The sequence below is a fragment of the Tinamus guttatus genome, unplaced genomic scaffold (assembly GCF_059628265.1).
Source record: "Tinamus guttatus ecotype Peru unplaced genomic scaffold, ASM5962826v1 Tinamus_guttatus_pri_ptg000263l, whole genome shotgun sequence".
NCBI classification, from domain to species: Eukaryota; Metazoa; Chordata; class Aves; order Tinamiformes; family Tinamidae; genus Tinamus; species Tinamus guttatus.
In genome coordinates, this window is record NW_028288797.1 from 876,946 (window position 1) to 897,881 (window position 20,936).

Consider the following 20,936-nt stretch of genomic DNA (forward strand, 5'->3'; position numbering starts at 1 on the left):
GGCAGCCCTAGGGGAGACAGGCGCAGTGGCAGCTAGAGCCTTGGCCATGCAAAAGATCCCTGGACTTGCAGAAATGTGTGCGTGCCTCGCTCAGCTAGGTACCCCAGAGCCTTCAGGGGATGAAAACAAACATGCTACAAGCTGCTACAAAACTTTCAATTCCTGCTAGCCCCAACAAAAATGTAGTCCTACCAGATTTCTAAAAAAAAGAAAAAATAAGCTGGTTTCTGTTCTTCTGCTGACAAGGAGGTGAAGAAGGGAAGGAAGAGGGAAGAAGGCTGAATTCCCCTCCCAGCCCTGGGACATGGTTCAGAGAGGCTCTCCCAAGCCCAGTGCTGGTCCGTTAGCCCCGGGGCACTGAGGAACAAGTGCCAGATGGAGATGAGCTGGGCCATCTCCTCAACAGCCACAGCACTGCTGGGAGATTAGCGTGGCAGAACATGCCCATATGCCTCCTGCCCTTGACAAATCCCCGACATTCCCCTGACCCACATAGGCAATCCCTCCTTCCAACAAACCCACAGGGTAAGAAAGAGTCTGCCTTTAGGTTGTCTGCCCTAGTGAAACCCTGGACTTCTATTGTTTTGCTGTGTGTATTTTGGGAATTTGGAAGGAGAGAGACTTGCTGTCAATTTTTTTTTTACTCTCCTAATTCTGCGCTCTGGGGCCTCCACTAGTTCCCTATTTCGGTTTCAGATGAGGAGTATGATGACAGGTTCATTTTCTCCCAAAATGCAGAAGACTGGCCAGAGCTCATCAGATTGCAGTTGTGCTCGCCGGGGCATTACGTTCCTTCCAGTGGTTGTGCAGCCTCATTAGCGCAGCTTGCCTATGTCCTCAAAGCTAGAGGTTGCCGGGTCTGGGTAGGTATGTGGTTCCTCAGGTCATACCAGTAGGGACAATCATGTGATTGCTTTTTGTCCAGTTTTATTATTATTATTATTATTAATGTTTCTCTGCAGCTCACTGTCAACTTTCTAGGACTCTAGGATCATCTAGCAATTTTAATAAGTTCTATAACAGGTACCTTCTCAGGTTAACCTTCTAGGCACTAATAGGTGCTAGTCAATTTCTGCTTCCTGTGCCACACCATCATTGTGATTTTGGTCTCTTAATATGGATCTTGAGGACCTGTTAGAGGTTTTTTGAGAACAGTGTGTAGAAACATACAGGGTGGATATGGAAATATGGCAGATGTGCTATGGATCTTCCTAACCAAGTCATCTCATGCATGGTTTCCTACAGCTATTAAGATGTAGATTTGTTGACATAGGTGGTGCCTTTCAGTTCTATTGCAATAAAAGTAAAAAAGCAGAGCCAAAAATTGAGATATCAGTAATACCATTTAAGTGTTGTGGCACAGGGCAGTTATATACTATAAATGAAGGCAAAAAATCATATACTTGTTAACAATTATTTTAAGACTGGAGAAATCCCCAGCCAGGATTTCTCTCACCTCTGACCTCAAATCCTTGAAGTAATGATAGTGATAGATGAAGCAAAAAGTGGCCAAAGTTTAGTTTTCTCAGTAAGATGCTTGCATCCACATCTTTGTGCGTGCTCATTCTGCCAGGCTTTTAACAAAGAGTGATTCCCTCCTTCCAAGAAGCCTACAAATACACCATATCATATATGTTCCTGCCTTGCAGAGCTTAAGACTCTTAAGGCTTCTCAAGCCTAGTTGCTGCAGAAATATAAATGTGAATCACTACTTTTTAGAAGACAGTCTCATTTATCTGGACTCTGAACTAAGAGACTCTTTCTACTAGTTCTTTAACTAAGTATGGTGAGAGAAAGGATGCCCATCAAATTTGCCCCTTTTGTGCTTTTGATGCTTCTGCAGAAATGGATTTTCCTATAACATTTTTACTGTTATGCCCTAGGGAGGAGTGCTAACAGAATCCAAATATTTAGATGTTTATTATCCTCTGCACATGTATTTTCCATTAGCATCAATGGAATTTAAATGTGTACATAGGGAAAGGAAAATAAACAGTTAATGACCTAAATGAGAAAAAGGGAAACACGAGGCCCCCAGAACACAAGGTAGCTGTGGAAGGGAGGAAAATTATTTTTTTGAATTTTTAAAACATAATAGCAATGGAAAAGACCTGCTGGACTTAGATCATCTCTCTCTGCCCTCTGCAGGATGGAGAGATCATATCTACAGTTGTCTCTCATGCAATCTACTCTTAGAAACACTTAGTGACAGTGAATCAAATGCCTTTCACAGCTTCATCACTGGCAACTAATTACCACGACTGTCAGGAAATATTTTCCTGATGTGAAACTTAGCCAGAAGGAGAAGCATTTCAGCTCAGAAAATGTGTGGGCTGTTATTTGTGCACTTAGCTGTGGCCAAGGGAAGGCAAAGAGGCAGCACTCCCAGGTCCGCTGCAACTCAACCTGCTCTGCAGTAGCCACAGAATTTCAGAGGGTTGCAAAAACCACAGCTCTAATTTAAATCCCCGTAAAATGTATCAAAATTAAGAAGTCAGTCTCATAATGTGAGAATGTATGCTGTAAAAATGTGTTGTCTTCAAAAATTCACAATGCACTCACTTTTCTTCCATTTTGATGAAAGGAGTGGTCAAGACTGGCATATCAGCCCTCCAGAGAGGTGCTCTGGCAATTTCCACTGGCAGAAAATCAGATAAAGAAAAACACATCAGTATTTTTTGTCCCATAGTGGTCCTTCTAACATTTCCTATGGAGAATCCTGACATCTAGTTTAAATCAGTGACCCCAGATATGCGTTGCATATCTGAAGAGCAGATAGAAGAAGAGTGTTGCAGCTGCTGGTGCTTGTGCTTCCCTCCAGACACTGCATTATAAATATTACCAATTATTTTAGTCAAGCAGCTAACACGTGTGCATGAACATACATCTTTGGGAGACTGAATGATTTGGGACAGGCTGCAGCATCTCAAATGACCAATGAATAGACCCTGCTCAGCAGAGAGTAACATCTGAAAACATCTTTGCTCTCCTGTTCATCATGAACACTTTTCAGGGGAGAAAACCATTTTGCCCAGTGACAGGCATCCCCACAGAAGTGGAAGTGGAGATAGATACATATATCACTACTTTCTCTCTTGGGAAAGGGCTTTTCTTCTAGATGGACTTACTTCTTCACTTGGAAAGTGCATGGTCAGGAACATATTCTGAGCTGTGTTAAAAGATTGGACAAGTTTTCCACATTGTAATTTTAACTGAACTCATAATACCTTTTACTTTTATTACAGTGCCTAGGTGGTGCATTTGCCTCTCTCTTTTCATTAGACTATCTGTGAATTAAGTGAAACTTAAATGAAGTAGATAACTGTCTCATTTCTGAAATAGTCTGACCTATATTCTCAGAGAAATGAGAGCTTTGCTGTGGAATTAGGCATAGAGTGGTGTATTTGCCTAAACTCAGAAGGACAGATAAAGCCAGGTGACACCCTTGGTACATTAATACCCCTAGGAATATTCATGACGTGATAGTGACACTTTTATTAAAGGGTGAAAAGCAATGCTTTCCTTTGGAAGTACTATTTTCCCTGGTAATTTAACAACTTAATCTCTGGGATGTTTATTATCTTTTATTCACTTCCTAAATTCATTATTATTTTTCCACAATGGAAGCTTTTGAGATTTCCAAATTATATTTCTAAATTGTTCTTGGAGGAATGAAGCAGAATACTGTCATTTAGAACAAATGATAACTGATAATTAAAAATAAATACTTTAGTAATTGTAAGGTGGTTCAATTAAAGTAACAAAGAGAACCAATTGTGATTGATCCATTCAAAGTCAGGGTCTATTGTTACAAATTGGATTTGAATTCTGCTTAGTCAGGGACAGGCAAGTGATCTCAAGGTTGCAAGGAAGAGATAAAGAAATTGAATGATGAATTACCTGCATTCAACATCCTCTCATTATCAGCAGAGAGCTGATGCTGATGTACCAACTTGGCCATTTCACTAAAATTTTAGGAGATTTTTCCCCTTATTTATTTATTTATTTATTTATTTATTTATTTTTGTTTTGTTTTCAATAGTCAATTTTATTACAAAGAAGTCAGACCCTATGCTTTAATCCATGTGTAATGAGTCAAGCCAGAATCCTACAAAGATGGAGGATTGGGAACGAGCCATCCCTGCTTGTTCTGTGCTTCGAGAACTGTTGGAAATAGGCTGCTGACAGAATTGCAAAAGCTTGGAGTATACCAATGCCTGGAGCATTAATTGTTTCAATTATTGATCCAGCATCTTAGAGATTTTTTATTCATAGACGATCTCATGTACTTTTGACAGCTGAAGTGTAATGCAAATAAAAGAATCTTTGAATGACAGAAAGCAGGCATTGCACTAATTTGATGAACTAAGGACACAGGACTAGTTTTAATACCTCATAAGGGTTACACACCTCAGAATGGTAGTAAAAAACCTCAAATGCTGAGCAAGAAGCTACTTAGAAATGCCACTTTCTGATATTCCAGTCTATTTCAAATACTTTAGATGAGCTCCAGGAGATCCCTTTCCTGAAACACCTGAAACAAGGACCGGAATTCTCTCCTGAGAAGTACCATGTACTCAGCTAAAATAACAGAGTAAATCTATAGCTTTTCCTTTAAAATATGAAGTGGTGCTGCTATCCAGGTTTTCAGTAACAAAAAGGTTTTTATAATATTTAGAGAAGACTAAATAAAACAGCAAGATTCTGTTCTTCTTCACCTGAGAAATTCCTAATTTATAACTTCCACCTCAGCAGGTAGCCTCCTTATTCTAACACTGGGTAGAAATGTGCTCTCAGTAAAATTAGGACACTGCCTAGAAAAGAAAGGAGATTTAGCAGGGTTTTTTTTTTTTTTTTTTTTCCTTAGAAAATACTCCAGAAATTCTGGAAACAGACATGTTTAGCATGAAAGATTTGATTCATCAACAGAGCTATGAAATATAAGAGAGAGGGAAGGAGGGAGGGAAGGAAGGAAGGAAGAAGGAAGGAAGCAGTGAAGCATTATTTTCCATCCTGTGAAAACATTCATCTACCTAATAGCAGTAAGTCATCTCATTGTGTATTAATGTAGAAGGATAAAGTCCACTATGTTTTACTGCTTCCCCGTCTTTATGAGACCTTTCTAATATGCCTTTTAAACCTAATTTCTGAAAATTCATTATCCATAGCTGAAGTACAAGACCATACATGGGAAGTGTAGCATTTTGTGAGTTGTAACATTCATGTTTGTCCAGTCAATAAGGACTGTTTTTATACTACATTTTTACTTAGCAGACTTTCCTTTTTAAGTCCATTTCTTCTTTCATTGGAGGGAGGAAAAAAAGAGATAAAGTGATCAAGCACAATCTTCAGAAGCACTTTTTACAGCATGATTTGTCAGACATAATGAATGAAATATTTCATTCCCTTAAGTGAAGGAAGTCTTAATTGATACTTGAGAGTAATTTCTTTGACAAGAAGAGGTTTTTATAGAATTCTCTTATCCTACTCTGAATATTATGCCTTTTAGTGATGCTAAATATCAGAATATAAACTAGTCTGTATTTTCATCTGGGTCTGAGAGAGTAGTGATTTCTGTAGGAGTTAAGTAAGAACCTTGTTAGATGTCTTTGAAAACAGAAAAACAAAAGAAGAAACAGCTAGTAGAAAATGTGTAGAAAATGTCAATCTGGTCCACATTTATCTATCACAGGATAAAGAAAACTCCTTATTTTAAAGTTATGGAAAGTTGTTTAAAATCTTATTAAAGAGAAGTTAAACATACAGGACTTTAGAAAACACCAAGAGGTCCTAATCCATTTTGCATTCTAGGAAGTACATGTACACAACACCAATGAAAATGATTGAAAATCTCGCAGCTTATCCTAAAACTTTCCTCATAGCACAAGTCAACTTTATAACAAATCACTCCTACTAATTTCCTAAAATCCTGAATTGAGTAACCATCTGTCCCTTTCTCTGGGGTCACCGTTATCCTTGGCAAAATACCAAAACTCTTGGCAAGGATTTTCTTATTTTTTCTATTTCTTCCCTGCTTCTGCTTCAGCCTCAAGCATGCAATTCATGTAAGTCTGTAGGAGCTCTGACCACTTAGAGCACCTCTAATTGCCTTTCAATATTTTGCTGCCTCTGTCCCCTAGAAAAATTCCTGCAGTTCTCTTTAGAGCGTGAAAGATCTTCAAGCAAGTTGACCTGCTGATGACAATTCTCATTTTCCATCCTCTTTGCATCTTCCAGAAATTCTTTTTCACATATATCTGGAGTCTCTATAAAGCAAATCACACTTCTTTTGCCTCTGAATTTTGAATTATATCACAAATTTGGGAATCGTTGAAGTTTGGCTGCCTACAGAAACATGTATACATGTAAAACATGCATGGATAAATCCATGCTTGGGGAGATGTGGGGCGTTTTCTTCCTTGGTTTCAAGGCTTCCCTTGACTACCTGTTCAGTGAGAGCACAGAAGGATCAGAAAGCTGTATGGAGACAGTGACTTTTTCACCCAGAGCACTGCAGGTCTCACCTGCCAACGCAGGCAGGCCGCTACTGAAGGCTTCTGATTACTTTGCCTGGTCTAAATAGGCTTTGTTAGTTGGGCTCAAATGGTTATTTTTCCAATAAAAAGGCCTTGTAAAAATTACCACCTGCCTCTTGAACTTCAGAGTTTCACAACTGAGCTTTTGCTGTATGCCCTTCTAAACCACTTATCTAAATTTTGAAAATCTGCAGCATTGTATAAACACCTGCATTCAAAGGGTCAGATTAATAATGGAATGGTTGAGAATAGCTGATTTTGAAATGGAAGAATGCTTCCAAGTATTGGAGACATTGGAAACATACCTTACAAGGTAATTATGAAATCTCAGTACATTTGACTTTTGTTGTCTTTGCCACACAAGCACCCTGATTAGGATGGTTAGATAATCATTACTGTTCTAGTTCAGGTAAATTGGCCCTTTGGGTTAAAAAATGTATTTGTGGTTCTCTCTGAACCCAGGGATGTTCCACAGTATGTTAATATATGTACAAGAACTACTCTGATGCTATAAGTTCTGTTGCCAGGATACTTTTGCAAGACATTTTTCTTTGACTGTCAGTGGAAAATTGTGTGAAATAGCTGTTATTTGAAGTATTTCCAACTACTGTTCACCCATAATGCTTTAAGTAGCACAATAGTTATAAAGAATGAAGAAGAACATCAAAATATATATGAACAATGCTTGCTATTAATATTACACCTACAGAACAATTTCAAATCCCTCAAGCGGGCTGAGAGAGAAGTGTGACCCTCTGAAGTACAGTCCCTTTCAAAACCACCATACACTAATTCTGTCTCCTACTATCGGCTTTATAGAACTGTGCTTTGATGTAAAATGGAGTTTGAATCTTGCATATTACAAGAGAAGATAGGACTCAGCTACAAAATCCATTATGTAAGGCAGGAGTAGATAGGGCAAATTAGTATTTTTCCCCAAAAATCCACTCATTCATTTTTTTTTTCTTGCAAGCAGCATGCTTTGTGCTAAGCTCTTTAGGGAGCTGTCCGGAGTCAGTGTTCGAGATCTCTGAAACAGCCTTATCTCCGTGAATCTCTAAAGCTCTGCTGCTATCTGGTAGCTAAATACCAAGATGGAAATTACATCTCTATCACAGAGCATGCAGAAGCTACAGGAGCGCTTGGGGGAATGAGAAAAGATCATCTGAAGGCCTTACACTGAATACTGTTCTCCAATGAATTGAGAAACGATACAGAAATCCCAGGATAAGCTGGCTGACAGCAGCTGCCAAGACTGAGATTCATACAATGACAAAAATGGAAAAGGACATAGAAAACATGAAGGAAGTAATGTCTCTGCTTAATTTGTCTTCAGCATGTAGGCAATCAGCCCCTGCTGCCTCTGCGCCTAGGTACACTCATTTTTACCCTGTTTCTGCAAGAATCAGAATGGCTTAGATTACAGTGGAGGAAACTGTAGGATAGGAGTATTTGGCTTTGTGTAACAGCTGAAACTGCTGCAATAGACAGATCTCTTAAACATAGACACAAATGTGCTGGGGGAGTTATTGCTGTCATTATCTGTAAAATCACATTTGAGCAGACAGCCTGGCTAACTGAAAAGGTGTATGGAATCTTTTTCATCCTCCTTGGTGGCCCAAAAATAAAGAGGTACCGAATCACTGCACCTTTACCTTGTGTCTGCTAATTAAATCACCACTCTGCTGGCACAAGCTGGGGGATCACGACTCAGTCTGCGGATATGGTGTAAAAATGAATTGGAAATCTCTGTGTAAACAAGTTATCCTTGTGCATAATAGAAAATCTAGGGAGCTTGTGCACACAAGACAACTGTGTGAACGTTAATCCACAGAATGATCACAAAAGGAGAAAGCTAAAGCAAAAGGTAAACATGGGATTAAATGGATCTCTTTGATATTTATAGCGGGATACAGAGTATAAGGACATGAATTATTGAAGTAATCCTGACACTACAGACATTGCAGCTTTTAATGTGGATTCTCATCCAGGCTTTTATCCCCAAAGACTCTAAGGATGGTGGGTGTTCAGTAGCTCTCAGCAATTTATTCTTAGGGTTCTAAGACACACTATAAAACTCCAGGTCCAGCTTGCCTTTGTGCTCTATTCCAAGCACATCAACTGAATCTCATTTTCCTCTGAGGCCTGGTGACTTTCTGCCAATGGTGAACAGTCCTTACTTGTGCCGAAACCTGAGAATTGTGAGACAGGCAAAATCCAGTGAGATTACACACATTGTGTCTATGTGACAGACCCGATGCCACCCCTCCATTCTTCCCAGGGAAGGGACCTGGATGACAGAATGAGCAATTGGCAAAATTGCCTAGGATATGGAGTAAATTCCAGTTCCTGAGCCATTTTCTGCACTCCACCTCTACTGATATTCTTTGTACAGTAATATAAAGGGCTGAGCAGATTAATTTTGGAAGACACCAAAATTTAAGGATTGCTGTGCTGCTTTCCCTGTCATTCTTCCAGATAAATCAACACTAGAGATAAAACTGCAACCAACCAGTGAGGCAAGAAACCTTTCAATGAGAGGGAATGTGCAAGTTTCTGCTTCATTTACCAAGGTCTTCATTCTGTCAGGCAATCTTCACAGTACACAGTGAGACACATCTGCTGAATAATTCACTGCAAGTAAGGAGATAGTGACCTTTTCTGTCCAAGGCCAGATCATAATACTTGATGTAGACTTGTCTATAGACTCCTGGATCCCTGAATATGTATAATAAATAACATGATACAATTTCCTCATTCAAAAACTATATCCACTTTCTAGAAGGTCCCACTCCTTCCCCAGGGAAACAAACAAAAAAAAAGGCTTCCACTCTTTGTTTCCTCCTAGTTCCTTGTATATTTTTTCCTCTCCTGAAATTCAGGTCACATCCTTCTGCCATATTCAGTCATGCACAGCTCTACCAGCGCATATTCAGGGGAAGTGAATCAACACCCAGGACAGTCCTTCTGCTCTCTCATAGTTAGTTCTCAATAACTACTTCCCATACAGTCCAATGCATATTTAATTGTCCCATGATTTATTCCCACCTAAAGTGACAAATACAACCATTAACTCCAAAGACGTCTGTGATTGCTTATAGATCATGAACATACTTTCAGAATGCTGTCAAAATATTTCAGCATCAGACTGTCATTACTGAGAAAATGGTTGGCATTTTCAAGTCTTTTTCCCTTTTTTTTTTCCTCTATGCCCACTGTACAAGAATTCTTTCTTTCAAAATTGGTACTTACAGTGGGTGTCTCCAATACTGTTTAACATCATATGGATGACAGGACAGAGCAAACCCTCAGCCAGACTGCAATGATACAAAACTGGGAGGAGTGGTTGATCTACATTTGGTTGAGTTTGACGTATTGGACCTCAAGAAGCTCAATAGAAGGCAATGCCAAGTCCTCCACCTGCAGGGATAACCTCCTGCACCAGTACAGGTTTGCAGATGACCTCCTGGAAAACAGTTCTGCTGAGAAGGACCTGAGGGACACCAAGCTGAACACAGGCCAGCAACATGCCCTCATGGCACAGAAGGGCGACATTAGGTAGAGCTTTGCCAGCAGATTAAAGGAGGTGGTAGAGGTGATACTTGCCCTCTACTCAGCCTTGGTGAGGTCACAGCTGGAGGGCTGTGTCCACTCATCGGCTCCCCCATCCAGTACAAGACATGGGCATACTGGAGTGAGTCTGGCAAAGGACCACAAAGATAGCTGAGGGACTGGAACATCTGTTATACAAGAGGAGGCTGAGAGATCTGGGGCTGTCTAGCCCAGAGAGGAGAAGGCTTGGGGGGAACTTAGGGGAGAGGGCTTGAGGATACAAAATATCTGATGGGAAGAAGGAGGAAACAGAGCAGAAGAGGAGGCTTCTTTGAGATATCCACAGATAAGAAAGAGGCAATGTGCTCAAATTGAAATACAGTGAATTCCATATAGAAATAAGAGAAAAACTTTTTTTGTGTGTGTGTGCTTTTTTTTTGCTTGTTTGTTTGTTTGTTTGTACTGTGAGGATGGTGGAAAACTGAAACAGATTGCCCAAACATGTAGATTTTTATTCTTAGAGATATTCAAAATCTGATTGGATATAGCCCAGAGCAACCTGTTCTAGCTGGCCTATGTGAGCAGGGAGTTGGACTGGGTGATCTCCAAGGTCGCTTCCAACTTCTCCAACTCCTTTCAGACTTCTGCACCACTTCTCGTGCTTATACTTCATATCACAGACTTTGCTTTTTTTCCCACTGTTTTTCACATTACCGTTTACAGCCACAATGCGCTAACCAAGTACTCTAATACTGTGAAAAGTTAAGACTTTGAAGGTCTTTGAAGAATTATGTTTGCAAAGCTACACACCACAAAGGCAGAAGGCCAATAGAACTTAATACAGAATTTAAGATTTTATCTTAATTGTGGCATCTTCAATGTTTTGTTGTAATAGAATTATTAACAAATGTATAAGGAAGAAATTTACTAATAAGTCAAAATATCTAGATAAATTTATTTACATAAATGTATTTAATATTTAGATAAATCTAAAGATCTAGCAGAACAGGCTGGGAATTTGTTATCCAGAATCACTTTAACTATCCAAGTTCCAGCTTTCTTTTTATTCAGCCTTTTTTGTCTGAACTTCCTTATACAGTAGCATCCTCTATAAAGATGAAAAAAAAATGAAAGGATTTCTGTTAATTATTCACTAGTTGTTTCAAGTGTTTCCATGCACTTAGCAGTAATATGTTTTCCTGGCAAATTGTTTACTACCTCATAGCTTATCACTGATACAGCTTGACCAAATTCAGAACACACAGCTTCAAGCTTTGATACCAAAATGAGAGCTGCAGAAACCTGTGGAGTTACAGTTACTCCTACAAGCCCCAATAGACCAAAATAAGAGAGTACCTAGGTTTTGTTAAATCCTCTTCATCCATAAATCCACAAGCCTCATTGGCTGGAGAAGAGGAGTAATAACTGGCATAGGTTACTAGATTGTAGCCAAATACAAGTGTTTTTTTTTTCTTTCTCAGAAATAATAATTACGTGACATTTTTATTACTATTTTATAAAGCTATCCTTATGTGCATCCTGCCCGTTGTTCCTCCCTGCCTGCAGCTATGCTGTCAAATCAACTGTGTAGCTGTACTTCACAGGAGGTTTCTGTTCCCTTAGGTACAGGTAAGAATGGTAATGATTTGTATATCTTTTTTTTTCCTCTGCAAAGCAAGATCAGCAATTTGTGATTGCAAAGTTTTGCCTTGCAAAACAAGATCAACATATCTATTATTTAACTGGAACCCACTGAAGATCACAGGATTCTGGGGAACCCATAATTCCTCAGTTAGTAAGGAAATATTGTTATTATAGATACATTACCAATTGAATGACATGAAATATTGTATCAGAAAGGAAACAAAATTACATAAAAAGGTCTGATATCTTCTCCACATAAGATTAGCACTTGTGTTTGTGTTTGACCGATGTCTAACTCCTGCCAGTGTTTGCTGAGTTAATTAGCAAACATTGCGCAGTGAAGGATGTTTTGCCTGTGTAAGCAGACTGTATGCAACACAGTTAAAAAGAAGGGATATGCTTCCTATTCAAATCCCTGTCCAAACCAGATTTCATACCCTTACAGGCAATTCTTCAGGGAATGACAAGGCTGGTCTTCTTGACATATGTGTATTTAAAGGACTTCTTCTAAAGGACTTTTTTTTTTTTTTTCTTTCTGCATAACTCTTTTCTATATTTATCAAAATTACCATGGTGTTTGTAATGGCACTGTAAAAAAAAAAATCTATCCAGAGTGAAGACAAATTGGTCAGGGAAATTGTTCATTTTATAAATTTTAAGTTCTGTCCTGTCTGAATCCCAAGCTTCTCAGCTTTTGCCCTTAACCCTCTAGCTCAGCCTTGAGCCTGAATGCATTTTTCTCGTGGCTTTACCACCTCTACAATTTTCACTTTATATTCACCTTATATATGCTATAACCATCGATTTACTGGGGATCTCCCATTTTAAATCATAAAGTCTCACATAGAACTACTTTTTTCTGCTATTTTTAACTTGATTTTTTCTTTCAAAATATAAAACAATATTTTTGCAAAAACTGTTTTATTGAAGGTGTTTGTCTTTTTTCTTCCTTTTTGCTTTTTCAAAGGAAGTGAAAAGAACTCATTGATTAACAGGGAATAAAATTATGTTCAAATGATTTTCATTAAAAGAAGAGTTTTTTTTCAGAAAATATTTCATAATTTCAAAACCTGAATTAATGTATTTATTTCTTTTAAAATTATTAAATGAAAATATATCAACGTTTGTTAAAAAAGTCTTAACATATCTGAACCATACCTTAACTCTTTCTCAGAAATCTCGTATGTCCTACATATTGTGGACTCTTCAAAATTCCTCATAATTACTGGCAATTTTTTAAAGAAGGAATCAAAAATACATCCAGAAAAAAAAAAGTTATCCTTTAGAAATTACTCTAAAAGGAATGAGAGATGAATGGACAAAAGCTCAACGTAATGACAGTGATTGGCTAGGTGTAGTAATAAAAAGGAAATCAAAAAAGGGATAAAAACATCTTTTTATAATTCTTTGTTTTTCATTTTAATTTCATCCAGTTATGTTATTTCACTCATGCCACCTGGTAATTTGCAGGATTGAGCACTGTTTTTCAGCCCTTAGTGCCAGAGGTGGTATGAGGTAAACACTTCCCTTACGGAGTTTTAAGATGATAGACTGGAAGACTTATTTTTAACCACCTTTAAGATTTTTTTAAAGATTCAATTCAGTCTTAAAAGAGGCAATTAATTATCATTTTAGCAATCTTACCTGACATCCTGTCCCATTATTTTGAAAATCCACATAGCCTTCTCCCAGTTAAATTTTCCGGAATTCTATATGATTTCCTAGACACCTCTGATTAGTTTTGGACACTTGCAGTATGATCTTCAGAAGTCGTAAGCATGATTCCCATTTTGTTCCTATTAAGACTCCTGTTATTCAAATTAAGATTTTTTATTTTTGTTCAGTTCTAAGTAAATTGTTTGGCATTGCACAATGCTACAAGAATAGTGCAAGAAGAATGGAAGAAAAGGATGCAATTTCACTTTCTGATATATTCTGAATTCCTCTGAGTTGTCTCCAGAGGACTTTCCAAGGTCTTCTTATTCCAGTTAAGAGAATATTTTTTGCCTAGGCTTTTGGAATGCATATAGCAAAGTTAGCGTTGGTCCCCTGCTATTCATTTTCTCCATGGTCCTTTACACTTTTAGATAACTTTTAGATAACTGCTTGTGTCACTTCTCAGTATACAGTATACATTCAAGGAAATAATAGACAAAATTTATGTCAAGCGACTCTGTGAGGCTCAAATTTCTGTAAAAAAGTCTTCAAGGAAAATTTGGAATTCGAATTTAGCATTATATGCATTTTACTCAAGAGTAATTTCAGATAGATTCCTCCAAAAATATCTCCAGAATATTACCTGTGGTATAAATATTATTATATAAATCAAATACACATTTTTACAGAGAGCACATCTGGCCATAAAATGAAATTTAAACAAATTCCAGTAGCACTGACTGCTACCAAAATAATTCACTCTAGTGATGGGAGGAAATGAGACATAATCAAAGAGGGAATTGAAAGTAAAAATTCTTCAGATCCTACTTCTGGTACTGATATTCTGTGTCATCTTCTGGGAAGTCACTGAACTAGTTTTCTTAATGATAAAGCAGAGATTATGATAGTTTCTTCACAGGGGAGTTGTGAGGATGCTTATGAAGTGCTTTGAATCTCCGGGAAGAAAGTAACTGTTTAAATACAAAGTACCAACAGCTTATTATCATTTGTATTACAAATTACTGATCTCCTTGCTTAGTTCTATAGAACAGATAATTCCTCATACCTCAGCTATGAAGTGCAATCTAATTACTGTATTGAACAACAGTAAAATTTAAGTCTTGCAAATACTTCGAAGCGTATCAATATGAAAAAGGAGAGGAAAAAAAAAAAAAGAAAAGGAGACTGCCCCCACCATCAAAGTATATCCTTGCACATTCCTGGCACTACATCAAGGTTAAGTTAAAAGCAACACTTGAAGGCAGTTGCATGTGGCAGAATGTACAACAAGGCTCATTAGCCAATGGTGAGTCTTATGGAAAGGTCTTTAATGTGGTACAATGGCATTTTTCAGCCTCTTTTAAAAGGGAAAAAGTTAATAATGTGAAAGTTTTATTACTTTTCTTCTTTTAAAAGAGTGCTGTTTTGTAGCGAAACATTGCGGCTAGTTAGAGCAAAAGCTCAGGGAATTTCCTTCACTCTGGGAATGACTGTAATTATACAAGGGGAAGGGACCACAGCAGTAAACTGGCAACACACCAAGGTCTTAACCCCTGAGACAGGAGGTGGGGAAATAGGTGTTAGCCGTCTTACCCGAGTCCTTAAAGCATAAACATATGGTAAATCCATTACCTAAACTACAAAGAATGGAACCTTACTAATAAACCTATTTACTAGGTTAAATAAATACTGAAAGTGTTTAAAAAAGGCTAGCTGTGTGACTTAAAAAAAAAAATCAAACATTTTTCACTTGTCAGGATTTGCTGCTTGGAATCCGTGAAACACGACGGCCTGTCCAGCCCCAAGGACACACACAGTGAGAGGCTCTGCCCCTCACCCTCCACTCAGGGATCACCACCACGTGCAATCCAAAGCCTTCATTTGCAAATCATCTGTGCTGGGGTCTGCACTGACCCAGTTCTTCCTCACCCGACACAACTACTGGCAATCCCAATGAAAAATAAAGCAGAGATGGGGTTTGAGCCCTCTAAGTAACTTACTGCTTTACCCAGTGCCCCATGGCATGTTTGATTTTTACCTAGCATAGGTAAGGCCTAATTTTAGAAGCAATAGGAGTCAGTGGGAAAAAAATGCAAATCCTCTAACATTTTTAGAAGCATGCAGCAATTCCAGAGAATATTTTTACATATCTCTTATTATAAGAATGATGTAAGATAGACAATAAAAGGCAGCCAAGCTAAGGAGAACCATATTTTATACAAATAGTACTAAACTGACAACTGCTTTCCCAAATCATTTCCCTTCTGGAGGGTGTGGAATGGGACAGCCAGCAATGTTTTAAAGCCTCTCTGAGTGGTTTCACTGCATTATAGCAAGGAGAGGGAATTGGTCTAATGCCAGCTGAAGTCAATGGACTGATTCCCTGTTTAATTCCCTGCACTTTGAAACCAGCTGGCGTGGATACATATTTGCGCCAGCGGGGCAGTAGCCAGGTGTCTCCTTGCTAGGAGGACTGCTCTGTACCTGCCCTGCCACTGGCTTCACCCCAAATCTCCCTCTTTTACCTGCCTGTAGAACGTGTACTTTTCCCGTGGCTGGCATCTGATACATTTGTCACCTGATTTGCTTTGCATTAGTTTCAACCAAAACACCATTCAGGAAAAAAAAAAAAGAGGAGAAAAAAGCTTTTTCTTCTTTTTTTCTTTCTTCTTTTAATTTAATGTACCTAAGGAAATTTAGGGAAACCAAGTCATTAGCTTGACTGAAATCCATCTAAATAAGCGTATGCCTAAACACAAGCCACTTGTTCTCAAGCACTAAGGAAGCAAGGTGGGAGATCTATTATTTTTGCCTGTGCTCCCCATCAAACCACCCTCTGTAAATACACAGTCAAACATTAATGATGACCCTTGTCTGCTTTGGGTTCATTAGTGGAGATTCTTGAGCCTGCATGGAATGCTGCTGACATCCAGCATATGCCAGCGGAGGGGAGACTCGCAGATTTAAAAGCATAAACAAATCATTATAATTTAAAATTGTGTTTTTGCAGAAGATAGGTAACAAGCTGCAGTTTAAAGAAAATGCTTCAAATCATGTAATTATGGTAGTTTAATTTAGAAAAATGAAAAAGGTCAGGATAAAGTTGCAGCTGTAACTATTAGCTATGTGATTTTAAAGAGAGGCAATATGTAAATATTTGCCTTTGGTAATTTCATGTTAGGAGTAACCTATTGTTTAACAAATGTTGAGAGAAAATTATTCAGTTTTGCTATAAAAAAGATAACACAGCAGAAAGCAATCTATGTAGATAAAAAGGGCCATTTTTTTTTCAAACAAACAGCACCATTATTTGTAATCAACTCTATCCAAATGCTGGTGTGACTTTCTAATATTAAATTACAACATCAATATTGCACTTCACTCAAACAGAAAAAGGTAAAGAGATAAATTCAAGTAGCTGTTTTAACTAATGCCATTCTAGAACCATTTAGGTATTTCCCTTACTCTCAAAATACATATACACACACACGTGAATACTCCAGAAGCACTACAGATACCAGCTGGTGTATGATAAGAATATCAATATTCCAAAACATGTAGAGAAAATTTTGGAGGATTTTGGAGACGGTGATTCAGGGTCATCTTCTGTGTTTGATTTTTCTCTCCAATATTTCTTTTCAGTGAGATTTGTCACATTTGTAAGACATATAAAAAGATTCTTGGTGCACAAAAGGGAAAAAAAAAGGAAATTGGAGACACATTAAACTGGAGATGTGAAGGCTGATCAGCAAGCACCAAAAGTTGTAAAGAGAGAGATGGCTTCAGGCTATCTCAGAATGACTCAAAAATACTGTTCTGCTTTTTAATTTTTTTTTCATGTGGCATAATTGTTTCAAATGTGATGATGTGGTTCCAGAGGATACTTGGATGGAATGTTGAGGGTATTGATGGATACACAAGTATCATAACCTTGTTTTCCTTACCACCTCTCTCACCAGATGTGCATCGGCTTGTAGCAGTCACTTACCAAGCGATCATTTGAAGTTGTCATTTCAGATAGGCACAAGGGTTGGGAACTCTGGTGTAACAGAGACATTTGCACCTGAACCAGCCAGATAATAAATCAGGTACTTCCAGACTGCAATTCATCCACAGAGATGTTGTCTCCCAGGCAAAGCCTCCAGCAGCACTGCTTATTTCCAGTTATAGAAATAAGTAGAATATTTAGCTTTGCTAGATATAGGTAGGAGAAATGGTAATGGCCCAGGAAAGCACTGCCAGGGTAGACAGCAGAAAACAAACAAACAAACAAACAAAACCCCAAATTTAACATACTAGCACATTATTTTGGGGATATTTACAGCCATAACTACAAGTATTAGTAGTGACTATGAGATACATACCCCATGCAGAAGGTCTAGGAAGGTCTTACTGCTATTATGCACAATAATTTGGAGCCAGATGTACGCTAAAAAAGAGTTCTTCCAGGCTCAAAGTGTAAAACCTAAAAACAGCAGTTTAGGTGAGTGAACCACAAAATCGTCTTGTAATCTCTTAATCATATAAAAGCTTTCAGATACCTGTGGCCATTTATGTACTTCAGACTAGGCAAGTATTGGGTAAAACCAGAAAAACGGAGGGAACAATATGCCAAATATTTTTTTCTGCTCAGTGGAGCAATCTCACTGATCATTTGCAGAACTCTTGCAGAGCCTCTTGCTCCCATCCCACAGCACATATAGGCAGTCATCACAGTCATCACAGTCTTCTCAAAGCCCGGGAAAGTTCACTGAGCACTAGCTCTTGCATGAAAGGCAAGCAGCTCCACTTGTGCCCTAAGAAAATATAAATCAGCTGCCTGTAGTTCAGGAGGTGTCTTATCACAGGACTTCAGAGGTTTGAATCCAGTCTTCAGGGACAGCCAACTCAGTGATGCAGGTTTGCGCCCAAGATGAGACATGAAATTCAAAAGGCATTTGTCTTTTTTGACATCTCAACTGGTTTTGTTGTCAACAGCTAACAGGCACCAGCACAAGTTCATGGGACAGTGCCCAGTTTGGTGTGCTGAGTGTCGAAACCTATCTCCTCCTGCTGACTCTACTTCACACTCAATAGACCAAGTGGGGCTGGTAAACTGTTCTCCAGGAGCAAGTGCCATGATATTAGAAGTGGCAGCAATAAGCAATGACATGACCGTGGTTTTCTGGATATTTGTATAGTGGCCATTCACCATGTCTTTTCTTCCTCAAAGGAAAAACACATTTGTGAGGCAAACTGGGCAATAGTAAAAAGCCCACTGTCTACAGGAACAGGGCTTTATGAAGCCTATGTTGGTTGGTATTTTCTTTGCCCAGAGAGTCACTGTAATCTAGTCCAGTCTGCATCAGGTTCCCAGCCTGACTCTTCAGGAATACAAGGGGCTGCAGGAGGCATCTCAAGGGAGACATGGCACTTCTGAAGCACTGAATGACTTAAATGGGCTTTTTTGAACATTAATAAATCTTTGTAAAAATGCAGATATTCTTAGTGTCTTGATTGAAGAGTGACTAGGGACAAGCATCATATACAAGAGCCTGAAGGAGTTTGAAATTAACCTTAGCCTATACACTGTGATAGCTTTATTTTCATTTCAGAATGCATTTCAAGTACTTTCTAATTGGGTACCAGAGCCACTTTTCCTTCAATTTCTATACAAAAACAAGGTTCTGGTCTCTTCTCTTTGAATAAGATGTCAGTCTGAAAAAAGTATATAAAATATAATTTTCTGGGGGAGAACAATATGGTTTGTACATTAAAATTGCTTTGGATTATTCGCTTCTATTTTTCAGAAGGAAATATGATATTCATAAATTGAAGTATAGAACTTTGTATACTCTAAACAGTACACTCTCTGCAAGACACCTGAAGAAATGCTATTTTATCACGAATTCAAGAAAAATAGCACAAGCAGAAGATGAAATTTTCTATTAGATATTGTTTGTAACTTCTTTAGATATGCTTTGTTGTCTATCCTCATGTCTGTCTAAAGTCAGATTAAAAAGAAAATCTGTACTCAATTTTCTTTCTTGTCTATTAAGGGCAGTGACATTAATGCAAAGAACACCTTTATCTGAGCATTTTTATTATTCTAATACAGTAGCCTTCAGTGAAAAAGAATACATACAAATCATAAAGTCAGCTGATGGTAAAGCAATGGTATTAATATGCATTCTAACCATAAAAAGAACAACAGAAACCATGACAGAGTCCTGTTGCCTGCATTCCTTGCAGATACAAAGATCTTACTGTTCTCACTGGGTGTTTCAGATGTGTGAAGAATGTATGATCAGATCCTCAAAATCAAAATTATAATCATGTCTGTGAATACATTTAAGAACAGGATGACACGCTCCATCAGTCAGGGCAGTTAAAGCCCCACTCAGTCTAAGTACACAACATTTTTTTTCCAGTAGAGATACTGCTTTTTTAATAGACAAAGTGTACTGTTCATTTGTCCATTCACTATTACTATAATGCAGGAGTTAGACTTATCTGTTACTTTTTCAAAACTAACATACTTCCACATTCAACACATTAGTCTATTCCTCTGCTTGACTACATATATTTCTAAAGACTTCCCCTTCTTCTGCCTTTCAAAAACCTTAGGTTCAGAGACAACATTTAGTCTGTAGCACATACTACTTGAATGAAACTGAGACAAAACTTCAAGTGAGGAGCCTTTAACACAAAATTCAGAGGAGTTTCAATCAGCAGTTTGACTTTTAGGGTCATCGATTCATTTTCTTATCAAACAGTATACAAGATTGCTGAGTAATTTGGTCAGAAGAATCTCCTGAGATTGAGTAGCAGGAACAAGTCTTAAGTGCTAAATCGGTATGAAAGAGCCAATCATATGCCCTAGATACCTTCTCAACAGTAATATGTCCTACTCAACATAATTTTCTGACAGCAGGAATGAAGGACATCATTACATTTTTATTTCCTTTTTTTTACAAATGATCCTAGATTAAAACAGCAATGGCCATTCTTTCAGAGAAATTGCTGGCTCCCAAAGGAAGAGTTTTGTATTACAGCTCTATTGACTTCAGCTGCCCATGGGTGAAGGTATCCCTGCAGCTCAAGCTATTCCCAAAGGCTGAGATTTCCAGATGTGGCAACCATTTTTTTTGTTACCTCTGTGATAAGTTAATAAATGGAAATTTGGGGGCTCTATTTTCCGAGGTGCTGAATAGCCATTACCCCTACAGGATTTAGCCTATTCAAGAAAGTTTTTTGGATTCTGCCAAGAGTGAGGTTTCCTTTTCCTTTCCTTGAGTAAAACATAGGAGATCTTTTAACTACTCAATAACCACGATTCTCCTTGATTTTTATAGTGTATGATTCGCTTCCTGTTTCAGTCTGCTAAAGCACAGCACATCAGCTGAATGTAATAAGAGTGTATAATAAATTATACACTGCAATTTTCTGACACAAAGCATTATGGCAAATATAATTTCCACCAAGATATGGGGTTTGATGTTGGAAATTAATGGAAATTAATGTTCACCAAATTCTTTGTGTAAATTGGGATCTGGGTGCCTTCACTAC